This window comes from Chenopodium album, chromosome 8 (assembly GCF_948465745.1).
Source record: "Chenopodium album chromosome 8, dcCheAlbu1.1, whole genome shotgun sequence".
Lineage (NCBI taxonomy): Eukaryota > Viridiplantae > Streptophyta > Magnoliopsida > Caryophyllales > Amaranthaceae > Chenopodium > Chenopodium album.
In genome coordinates this window covers 33129753-33141137 of record NC_137841.1, presented here as the reverse complement: position 1 = coordinate 33141137, position 11385 = coordinate 33129753, and the positions used below count along the sequence as shown (strand labels likewise).

General features: G+C 40.6%; 1 non-coding gene across 1 annotated transcript; it reads right to left on the bottom strand.

The window, feature by feature from the left end:
* Positions 1 to 8539: 8539 nt before the first annotated feature.
* On the bottom strand, positions 8540 to 8646 carry LOC145556875 (small nucleolar RNA R71). The gene has a single exon (XR_014091967.1). It is a non-coding gene; the product is annotated as a small nucleolar RNA R71 (small nucleolar RNA).
* Between the last annotated feature and the right edge of the window lie 2739 nt (positions 8647 to 11385).

The following is an 11385-nucleotide window of genomic DNA, read 5'->3' as shown; positions in this document are numbered from 1 at the left end:
GGGTTCAAGTTCTGAAACTCGCAGGCGGCGATGTAACTTAAGATATTCACCCACGAGTTAGGGGTGAGCTGCCAAACCCCCAGATTGTACCCCTTGAGGATTTTCCTAATCCCAGGGTGGAGAGGGAACCGGAGGCCGGCTTCGATGACCGCCTCGTAGCAGATGAAGTAATCATCTGCATGATCAATGTCGTCACTCCAGGCCATTACAGCATCAGCCGGAGGGACAATAATCTCCCAACCCCTTCCAAAGGGGTGCTTCTCTTTAAAGGCCCTGAACCCGCTATTAAGTAGGGCGATATTTCTCGGCAGCATCCGGGTCTTTTTGAGGTTGGGGTTGTCAGCAACCTTGGGCGGCTGCTGATAGTCAGCCGCAACATCATTCTGGTCGGAGCCGGAAGATTCGGCTCTTGATCCTTGGTCGGCCTCAGCACCGCCGGCTTCATTAGAGGAGGCGGCTCCCTCGCCGCCTACCTCTCTTATTCAGAGCTCCCGGAGGTAGAGGGAGCCTCTTCGTCAGTACCGCTCTCCTCCCAATCCCTCTGTTCTCCTTCTGGGAAAACCTCATCGGCTGGCACTCTCATAGTGCGCCGGCTCCTAGACCGCCTGACCGTCTATTTCGTTCTGGCCATTGTGTCCTACACAGATATAGAGAGGGAGGAATTCGGAGATGAGCATATTGGTTCCGACAATTCAGAAGAGGCACCCCCTGTTCCAGACTCAGCCATTCCGGGGGATCGGCTGAGTGTCCTAGGTAGTGCCGAGTGGGTGGATTGGGAACTCATTTATATTCTCTAAAAAAGCCGGGTATACAGGCGGAAAAAATGGTATACAAATTGACAGGGAGGAAAGCTAAAATGGTACAGGCGGTTACCTTGCTTTTACTTTGGAAAATCTGAAAACCGCTACAGCTGGTGAACAAGGTGATGAACTGCTTGCACTCGAAAGCTTGAAACTTTTTGTGACGCAGACGGGAGCAGAGAAATCTCTCTCTAGAATCTCTCTTTTTCTCTCTCTAAAAAGTCAATGTGAACGTAAGGTGTGAAAAGGAGGGGGGTAACTTTCTATTTATAGAAAGTGAAAGTGGGGGGAAAATTTTTGATTTGAAATTCAAAAATTTTACCCGTTACTGTTCACCTATGAAAGGTGGACACGTGTCACAGGCCCCACGTGATATACACGTGCGACCTTTGAGGGGCAAATGTTTGGGGTATTTATACCCTAGACACGTGGACCAATGAGAGGACGCCACGTGTCGAGGTCAGGATGGCCCATGTGGCTCAACATCCTCTTGACACTTGGCGCCCCCAGATATGCCTCTGAAATGGCGGCCTTCAAGGGCCCAAATCCCTAGGAGCGCCGTAAAACGGCGCAGCCCACTAAAATCTAGGTCAAGTGACCTAGGTAGGGGAACATTTTCCAATGACCCTATAAATAGGGAGATATTTCCCCATTTTGGGGACACATTCAATCATTTATTACACCTGCATTCTCTTACATCAGAGAAAGACCTGAGCTTGGAATCCGAGCAGATACCCACCTAAATTTCCGTTTTCTTTATTCCATTTCAAGTTACTAACTTGACCGTTGGAGGGGGAGCTCTAACCACCTGGAGTCTCCGTTATTTTGCAGGTACAACTCAGCCGGATCAGACTTCGTGACGTAACTCTCCCAAGGGACAAAAACACCCAAAACAGTATGTACTTAGCTCAATATTTTAGCAATAGGCCGATGAAGACCCTTAATAAAATGAGCAATACGCATTGGTTCTTTCTCAATCAAGTCACAAAGAGAAGTTAGTCTATCAAATTCGGCAATATACTCATTCACACTCAAAGCATCTTGGGTTAGAGTAGTTAATTTCAAGTATTGAATTTGCTCAAAGTCATTAGGTAGATACTTGGCACGCAATTTACGTTTTAAATCAGTCCAAGTTGAGATCTTTTTCTTACCTGCTCTAGCACGTCTTGCTTTGACAGATTCAAACCGTGCACCTGCGTTTTTTGTGAGGCGTATGTTAGCAATCTTGAACCTTTTTTCATCATCAAACCCTTTGTAGTCAGAAATCTTCTCGACTTGCCTCTCTGTAGACACCTAAAAATGTATCCCAAAAACCAAACCCGATGATGAACAACCTTTCACCGCCACTATTGGTCAGGTTCAGTATTTAATCCTGAGAGTGCTTAAAAAATCGTGTTTAATTAAATTCGTATTTTTGAATAGTCCATGGATCAGTCTTAATGTTTGGTCAAAGCATAGTTTTAATTTCAGCCCAAACTTATTTTACTGTTTTATTATTTAATTTTAGCCCAAACCTTTTTTGTTTTATTATTTTATTATTTATTTTGGCCCAAACCTTTTATTTACTTTATTTACTTATTTTAGCCCAAATAATAATAAATCAGATAGGGCCCGAAATTATCAATCGGCACTTAAAATTTTGAACGAAATTAGGGTTAAAAATTAATTTGGACGGAAAAACGGACAAAAAATTCTTGCGTCACGGCAGTAATCCATCGTGTCACGGAAACTAGTCCCGTCTGACAGTGGGATTTCCTGTGACACGGGAAACCTGCTGTGACACGGGAAACCTGCTGTGACACGGGAGTTTCCGTGTCGCGTAAACCCTTAACGCATTTTCTAACTCGTTCAGCAAATATTTCCCGCGTCACACAAAATTACACCGTGTGACGGGAATGTTTCCCGTCCGACGGTGGGATTTCCCGTGTCACGGTACACTTTGCCGTGACACGGGATACTTTTTTAGGGTTTTATTATTTTAGGGTTCCGTGTGTTCCCTCAACACATTTTTTCTATGAATACCCCCTCATTTCTGATGTACGGGGCATCAATTAATTCTTTATTTTTCTCTCTTCTATGCTCTAGCCTAAACACTAGCCTACCCTTCTTCTTTCAAAATTCCTTCTTCAAGTACTCCAAGGAGTCCATACTTTACTCGTGGTTTTTTCCTTAAGCTAAGGCGTGAAAGGTAGAACTGTTTGAGGGTTTGGCCCCAAATCAATTCTATTTAATTTAATTTAATTTAATTATTGTTTTATTATTATTTCCTTAAAGTTACTAACTCGTTTATTATTTTATAAATGCAAGAAAACAGAATTAAAGTAAGAATTGTGTTCCTTTTATTTCTATTATTTTTTTAATGATTTTGTATTGTTGGTGTTCCAGGTATGGATCCAAGGGTTCTGCTGGATAAGCTGGATCCCGTCAACAACCTACACACGGTAGCACACGTAAACTGCCCTCGGGGGTGGCTCGAGGAACCCCCCTCCGAAGCTTAAGTTAGAGAGTGTTTAGAGAGAGAAAGTGTACTTAGAGAGATATAGAAAGTGTAATAACTTGAGTGTCTAACCTCTTTTCCGTTGTACTTTACCCTCTATTTATAGGCGTACTATCTCCTTCGTGCAGAGCTTAGCCTGGTCAGCCCTGCGGGCTAACTCTGCCGGGCTGACGAGCCCTCCTTTAGTCGCTTATTTAGCGGTGAGTGCGCACCCTGGGGGCTGGGCGATAGTTCAGCGGGAGCTATCCTATACAACTAACCCCTCAAGAGGTGGTATGAGGTCACTCATGCCGACTCTTTGACTATAAGAACGTTCTTCTCAACTGAGCCCAGCTGGAAGGAATAGCTCAGCAGGAGCTATCCCCTACAACTAGCCCCTCAAGAGATGGCGTGAGGTTCTTCCATGCCAGCTATTCTGAGCGTGTAGCCTTATCGGCCCTGACTCAACGCGTCGTCTGACTGAAATAACCTGTACACTCCTAGCCCCTCAAGTCTCTAAGGTGTTGAGGCGCCCTGTAGACTTGGGAGGTCAGGTCTTTGCTATTGTTGAGTCCGCCGCCCTATTGCTTGTATGGTGGCATTGGTTCCAGACTTAAGAAGTGACGAGCTTGCAGAGAGGAATTTCGATCACTCCCGTTGAAGTCTGAGAAATGACGAGCTTGCAGAGAGGATTTTCGATCACTCCCGCCAAAGTCTGAGAAATGACGAGCTTGCAGAGAGGATTTTCGATCACTCCCGCTGAAGTCTGAGAAATGACTAGCTTGCAGAGAGGATTTTCGATCACTCCCGCTGAAGTCTGAGAAATGACGAGCTTGCAGAGAGGATTTTCGATCACTCCTGCTGAAGTCTGAGAAATGACTAGCTTGAAGAGGGGATTTTCGATCACTCCCGCTGAAGTCTGAGAAATGACTAGCTTGTAGAGAGGATTTTCGAGCACTCCCGCTGAAGTCTGAGAAATGGCGAGCTTGCGAAGAGGATTTTCAATCACTACCGCTGAAGTGTTCTCTTCTAAAAAATTTTTTATTTTACTATTATGATTATAATTTTTATTTTTATTTTTATTATTTTTTTTATTTTTTTTTTGGGGCGGGAATCGCATTTGCATGAGTGGGACACGTGTTGGCAATCCGGGCTGTCATTTTGATTTTACTGAAGTGACATGGCGGTTTGGCCTTGCCTTGTGTCTAACTACCCATTTACTCCATATTAATTTCACTGTCCCCCCTTTGTCACTTATTTCTTTTACGCCTCTAATTTTTCATCTTCCCTCTTCGTTACTTAGGCATTTTGAAATTTTCGCTCTTTGCTCTTCCTCTGTCAAGCGTCTCTGATCCTCCATTGTTGTGGTAAGTTCTTGCTTCTTCGTCTTTATTTTTGTCCTGACTTTCGCTTTATTTGCTTTCTCTCCTTTTATTCTTGCTCTTTTGTTAACTTTTTCCTTCTTTGTTCTTCTTAATTGCAGATTCGGACTTTTGTCTTGCTTGAGCTTTTATCTCCGCCATTGTTGTTGTACTCTGTTGCTTCTGCAACTTTTTCCTTAAAGGTACTTACTTTGTACCTTTTGTTGTTTGTATTTTCCTAATTTTTCTTCTTTTTACTTTTTCTTCGCAAGATTGTGCCTTTTGATTCCTCCCAATTGTCGCTATTCCCATTTCTTCTCTTTTGTTGTTGTATTTTAATTCTTGGCTTTTTTCTACTTATTCCTTCATTGTTTCTACACTGATTCTTTGATTTTCTCGTGCCCCATTGCTTTTTCCTTCCTTTGCGTGCCTGTATTCCTTTTTAGATTTCATAATGTCTGACGCCTCTGATAGTCAGAATATGAGTGAGCCTTAAACGGCCACAGGATCAGATTCTTCCTCCTCCCAATCTTCTTTTTTAGGTGAGCGTCCTGCGCGCACTTCTCCTATTTCTCCTACTCCTTTACAAATTGTTATGCCTCCTGATGTTCCCCCTGCTGCGAGCGGGATGGGTACTGCTACGACTCCTGCTGCTGCGTCTGGGTCAGGCAGTAGTCTGATAAGTGACTTTTATGTCACTTTTAGGGTGTTTATTGAGTCGTATTCCGGCTTATTTTCCAATAATTTCACCCTTTTTATCCTTTATTCCTATTATTTAATTATTCTTGTCTTTTATTCTTTATTTTGAGTATTTTTGTAATTTTCTATAGTTTTTAGTTTATTTTCGTGTTTTATTTTTATTTTTCTTTCTTTTAATGTTTGTAGTTTAAGTCATTAGTTTATATTTTTAATAATTTCTCTTTTTATCTCGTTTTCTTATTTATTTTAGTTTCGTATTTTATTTTATTTTATTTTATTTCATTTAATTTTATTTTTTCTTTAGTTTTAGCATCTTATTTTATTTTATTTTATTTTATTTTATTTATCTTATTTTATTTTACTTTATTTTATTTATTTTATTTTATTTTCTATTTCACCCTCGTGTTGTTTTTGGTTGTAGGCGCTCCGGGTTTCAAAGTCAAGTTTGTGTTCGGGGTCCAAGGTTCGAGCAAACTTCACAATGCCCCTAACCGACCTAGCTGCTGCCCACCTCTTAACCTACACCACACCATCCCTTAACCTCCACCACACCATCTCCCCTGCTCCAACACACACAACATCACTTCCCCTGCTCCCTGCTCTCCCAATCCACCACCAGCCCTCACAGCAAAGCTGCCCACTCACACCATTCCCATTTCACCACCAGCCCTCACAACACCACCCAACAACCGTCAACAACACCAACACCATCAGCCATCTCCAATTAAACCACCAGCCACAATCCCCTGCTTCCACCAACGCGCAACCCCACAATAACACCAACAACGCAACCAATCGCAACTTACAACCACCCACCACCACTCACGCGCAACCACTGTTGCGCTACACCTATCACCAAACACAAACCTGAATAGCAGCGACAACAATCTGCAATTCGCAGCACCAGCCACCAATTTCAACCACCAGCCTTCGCAACCCACTCAATTTCAGCCACCTTCAATCACACCAATTTCCAGCCACCGCAACCAATTCACCCAAGCAAACCCCAACACCTCCAATCACCACAACGTCAACCACCAATTCACAGAAACACCAGCAGCAACCCAAAACAATTGCAGCAACACTTACCTCCGCGGCCGCGCACCCCTGTCAGAAAGCGCACACGATTGGAGTTTAAATTCAGAGTCGAGGCAGAAGCTATGCGCGACCTCTACGCGGTGTCTTCGCGGGCGCGCATTCGTGGGTCAATCACAAGCTCTTCACGTGATTTTTAATGAGAATTGAACGGCTTCGATTGATGCTTGATTGATGACGATGAGGATTGACGGTGGTGATTGAGTGATAATTGATGATGCGTGATGGTGATGCAAATCAGAGCAGCCAAGATCGAAAGAGAAAGAAATGGAAGCTGATTTGTTTTACTGTTTTGGGGATTTGTTGGGTTTTGTTTTTGTTTTCCTTTTTTCTTTTCATTTTCTTTTATTTTATTTTATTTTTAGTTTAGTTTTATTTTTGGTTTTTAAGTTTAGTTATTTTAATTATTTTAGTTTAGTTTTTATTTCTTTTTAGTTTTCTCTTTTACTTTATTTTATTTAGCCTTGTATTATAAATACTCCTTTGGGGGGGTAATTAGAGGGGAGGCCATTATGCTATTTTCTTAGTTAGTTTAGGAGAGATTCTCTCTCTTAGGGTTAGATTAGATAGTTTTTAGAGAGATAAAGTTGATTATTGCTCAATTTTCTTCCAAGTAATCAATTTTGGTCAAGTTTAATTTCCAATCAAGCAATTCCTTCAAGTTTTCATCTTTCATTAATCCTCTCTCTAGTAATCTCTAATCCTTTCCTTTAGCTTTATTTATTTGCTTTATTGTTGCTTATTTTTGTTAGTCTTTTTAGTTCATCTAGTTATTATTGTTTTCATTGTTTTTAATCATGTTTTGTTTTGTGTTTCTTGAATATATTTTTGGTTTTGCTATTATGTTTAATCTCCTTTCTCTAGGCTAATCTTTTAGCTAGGGGAAGGGGGTGGAAAATATGTGTTGAATGTTGGATGAATGATGATAGTGGATTGATTACATACCTTAAATTGATGAAAGATATGATTTTTATTGACTTGAGATTATTGTAGCACTTTATTTGATTGCCTTCTAGTTTAAATGCATGAAAATGATTTGAACTAGATTTAGATCACCTCTATTTTAATGATTGCATGAGAATGAGTTGTTAAAAATGGAGTTCCATGTATTGTGCCCCTTTATTCTTTGGTTAGCTTGTGCCTAATGGGTTGCATGAGAATGATCCTAATTAGCATAGACCTCTTTCATTGATTTGCCTAGACTATTGCATGAAAATGAATTGTTTAGGTAGGATCTTGTGTTCTTTGGCATGTTCTTCATGATAACTACGATTATTCCCCTTTTTTCTAATCATGTTTGACACCCCCGTATCCCTAGCGTTGTTCTTTCTTGATTTTATTCGTCTTTATCTTTGCTTATTCATAGTTTTAGTGCTTTTTATCCAATATATCAACAAAAACATTTCCCCTCTTGACTCTTGCATTAGTGATATTGATGTTGGACGAGTGAGCTTCCTTAGTGGTTCGACCCTTTACTTGCCACTAACTAGTTTAGTGTAAGTTTAGGCATTATAAATTGTTAATTTGATTAGGGTTAGTAGAACCAACGACCTACTTAATCCCGATCAAATTTTGGCGCCGTTGCCGGGGAAGCGGCTTGTTTAGCATTTATTTTTGCTATTGTTATAGTCATTTTATTTGCTTTCTTTTTATTATTTTGCCTTTTTTTTTAATCCTACTTGTCATTGCTAATCGTGTGCTTAGCTTTGTTGTATTCAAAGAGAGATATGGCAAGACAAGAGGATGACCTTCTTTTTAGGGAGTTTGGAAATTCGGAAGTCTATGAGCTCACGAGTGGTATACTTCTCCCAACCACAGAGTCTAATTTCACAATCCATCTACAATATGCTAGGATGGTACAAGTTGAGCAATTTTTCGGAAGTGCAAGTGAAGACCCCATTGAGCATTTGGACCGATTCCTTGAGTTGTGTGCAATGATGCAAACAAATGAAGTGAGCCAAGATTACATTCGTATGCATCTCTTTCGGCAATCTCTCACCGGAAGAGCAAAGAAATGGCTCAAGCTTTTGAAGCCCAACTCTCTCACCACATGGAAAGATGTTGCGAAGGCCTTTCTCAAGAGGTTCATTTCCGATGAGCAAACCGCAAAAATGAGGAGGAAGATAGCTTCTTTTGAGCAAGAACCGGATGAAACTCTTGGGGAAGCATGGGAAAGGTTTAAGGATATGATTAGAGCATGTCCTAACCATGGATTCAACCATAATTTGCTCATGAGATTCTTTTATGATGGCTTAGAGCCAATTTCAAGAACCAATCTAGATGCGGGTGCCGGTGGCCAATTGATTAAGATCCCTCAAAGCCAAGTTGAAGCTATAATTGAAGAGGTGGCTACTAGCTATTCTTGGGGAGGTCAAAGAAGGTCCCAAGGAAAGCAAGGTGATCTTTATGAGTTGGAGAAAGTCGGTCAACTTAAGCACATAGTTGAACTCTTGAATGAAGGTCTTTCCAAGTTGAACTCAAGTGTTGGTTTGGGTTCAAAACTGTCACAAATCATTGATTTCTCATGTGCTTGTTGTGGTGGGACGGATCATGATGCATCGTATTGTAGAGAGTTCAATCCCAAGCAAGGTGAGGCTTTGACTTTGAGGGAAGGAGAGTTTGTAACCCAAGCTCATTCTCAACAACTTCAACAACCTCCAAAACAAGAAAACTCCTACCTCCAAGATGAACCTCTTTTCAATCCTCTAACCGAAAATTTTTCTTACCCTTCCATCCAAATGGGGAACTTTCAAGGTCAACATCATGACCAAAATCCTCAAGCGTATGAAGAACAATCCCCACTCGACCACACACAAACCCAAATTCTTCAACAACGTCAAATTCTCACTCAACAATTCCAAGAGATCAAATCTCACAATGAAGTTGTTGACTCCCAACTAGCCAACATTTCTTCTCTCCATTTAACCGCAAAACTCCCCTTACAATCATCTACTAACCCTTCATATGCTTATCATCTCGAAACTTGCAAGGAGGATGAAAGTAAGGAAGACAAGGTTGTGGAGGATGTGGTTGAGAAGAAGGTTCAAGAACAAAATGAGGAGCCATTAGATTTTAGTGAACCAAACAAGTTTGAAGGCACGGTTCCCTTCCATTGTAGGCTAGTTGAGAATGTTGTTTTGAAGAGCCCTATGGCGGTGAGCATATGTAGAGTTGATGTGGACGATGGTGTGATGGATAATGAGAGCTTACCTCCATGTGATGGTAAGGTGACAATGAGGTATGATAACTTTCTTGAAGTTCCTACTTGGTTTGAAGGCTCTCTTGAGGAAGGTGAGGTTTCCCTTCCTAATATCGAGGATTCCAAGCTTCATCGCCCTTTTAGAAGAAACGACAAGAAGAAGAGAAAAAGAAAAGATGAGCCACCATTGGCTCTTGATTTATTCCCTCCTTTCCCTTGTGGTGATTTGAGACCTCAAGGAATGCTAGTTCTCAATCTTGGGGGAATCTATGATTCAATCCTCAAGTTGATGAGGGTGATGTTTTTTATTCCACCTTGAAGGAGGTGAAGGGTCAAGCTAGAGACCATAAACAAGCGCTTCCCGGGAGGCAACCCGGAGGATTTCTACCCCTTTTTCTCCCCCTCCTTTCTTTTTCTTTTTTTTTTCTTTCTTTGTTTTCTTTTAATGTTTTCTTTTATGTCTTGTCTTGCCTTGTAGGTTGCATTTTGGAAGATTGGAGCGGAGTGACATTTGATGAACTAGATTTTATGCTCTATTATTCTTTTAAGCCAACCTCTCGGTGAGACCTTTCTTGTTTTCACTCTTTTAATTTTTCTTTGAGTGCTTAGTTTAAGGTTAGTTTAGGAAGAAGTTGAATGGTTCGAGGTTGTTTGCATTGGTTCTAAGGAACCTGGGATCGTTGATGTTGTTATCAACGGTCATTTGTATGACGATTGGGATTTACTTGAATTACATGCCTCATTTGTGAACCTTTTTATTTCTTCCTCTTGTTTTTGTGTTGTTTTTCCCTTTTATGTGACAAACATGGCTATGACGAGTTGAAATTATTTTGATTTGGAATTGCTCATTCATTTGGATTTGTGTGCCTTTCATGATGATGTGTCTTTGAATGCTTATCTTCCTAGTTGATGAGGGTTTGCACGGTTTGAGAATGCTTTGGGTTGAGTTAGACACATTGTAAGCTAAGGTAGCCCGGTTTAGAACTTTTGAGGACGTTTGAACCCCTAGTTCACGGGAAAGTGGTAAGATGGTGTTGCTCTCTATGGTGAATAGGATTCCCTTGGTTGGTATTTGCTTATTTCTTATCCCGTGTGAGTGTCATTTGTTCTAGCCTTCATCATTCTTGTGAGTGGCATTTAGGATCCTTAACTATGCATAACTAAATCCTTGTGTTGTTCTCTAGCTCCCAAGATCGTGACCAAGCAACTCTAGGGGAGGAAAAGGGCACCATTTTTCTCTTTTTTCTTTATCTTCTTTTTGTTTTGTTACTTATTTTGTTCTTATTTTGCATTTGCTCCTCTTGCCAACCCTTTGAGCCTATTACCTTTCTTGATTATGAGCCACATTACAAACCTTATGACCTTTCGTTTCCCTAACCCTTAGTTTGTGAAGCATTTCGGTTTAAGAGTTTGTTTTGTGTTGTAATAAATTGAGAAAGTATTATGCTTTTTGTACCAAGCAAGAAAAGTAAATTGTATATATTGTGTGAAATAAAGCAAATGTTAAGAAAAAGCCGTCTAAAGTTAAAAAAGGCAAGGACAACAAATAAAATAAAAAAAAAAAAAATTTAAAATTAGTTTGGTTTCGTTTTCTTCCCTAGTTTAAGCATTGAGGACAATGCTTTGTTCAAGCTTGGGGGGGAGCGTTAATTCGCTTTTGTTTTTATTGAGTGTCGGTGTCGAATAAGCTTGGGGGAGATGGCATTATTGGTATTTTTGTTTGATGTTTGGTGATTTCTTGAGTTTGTTTTTGAG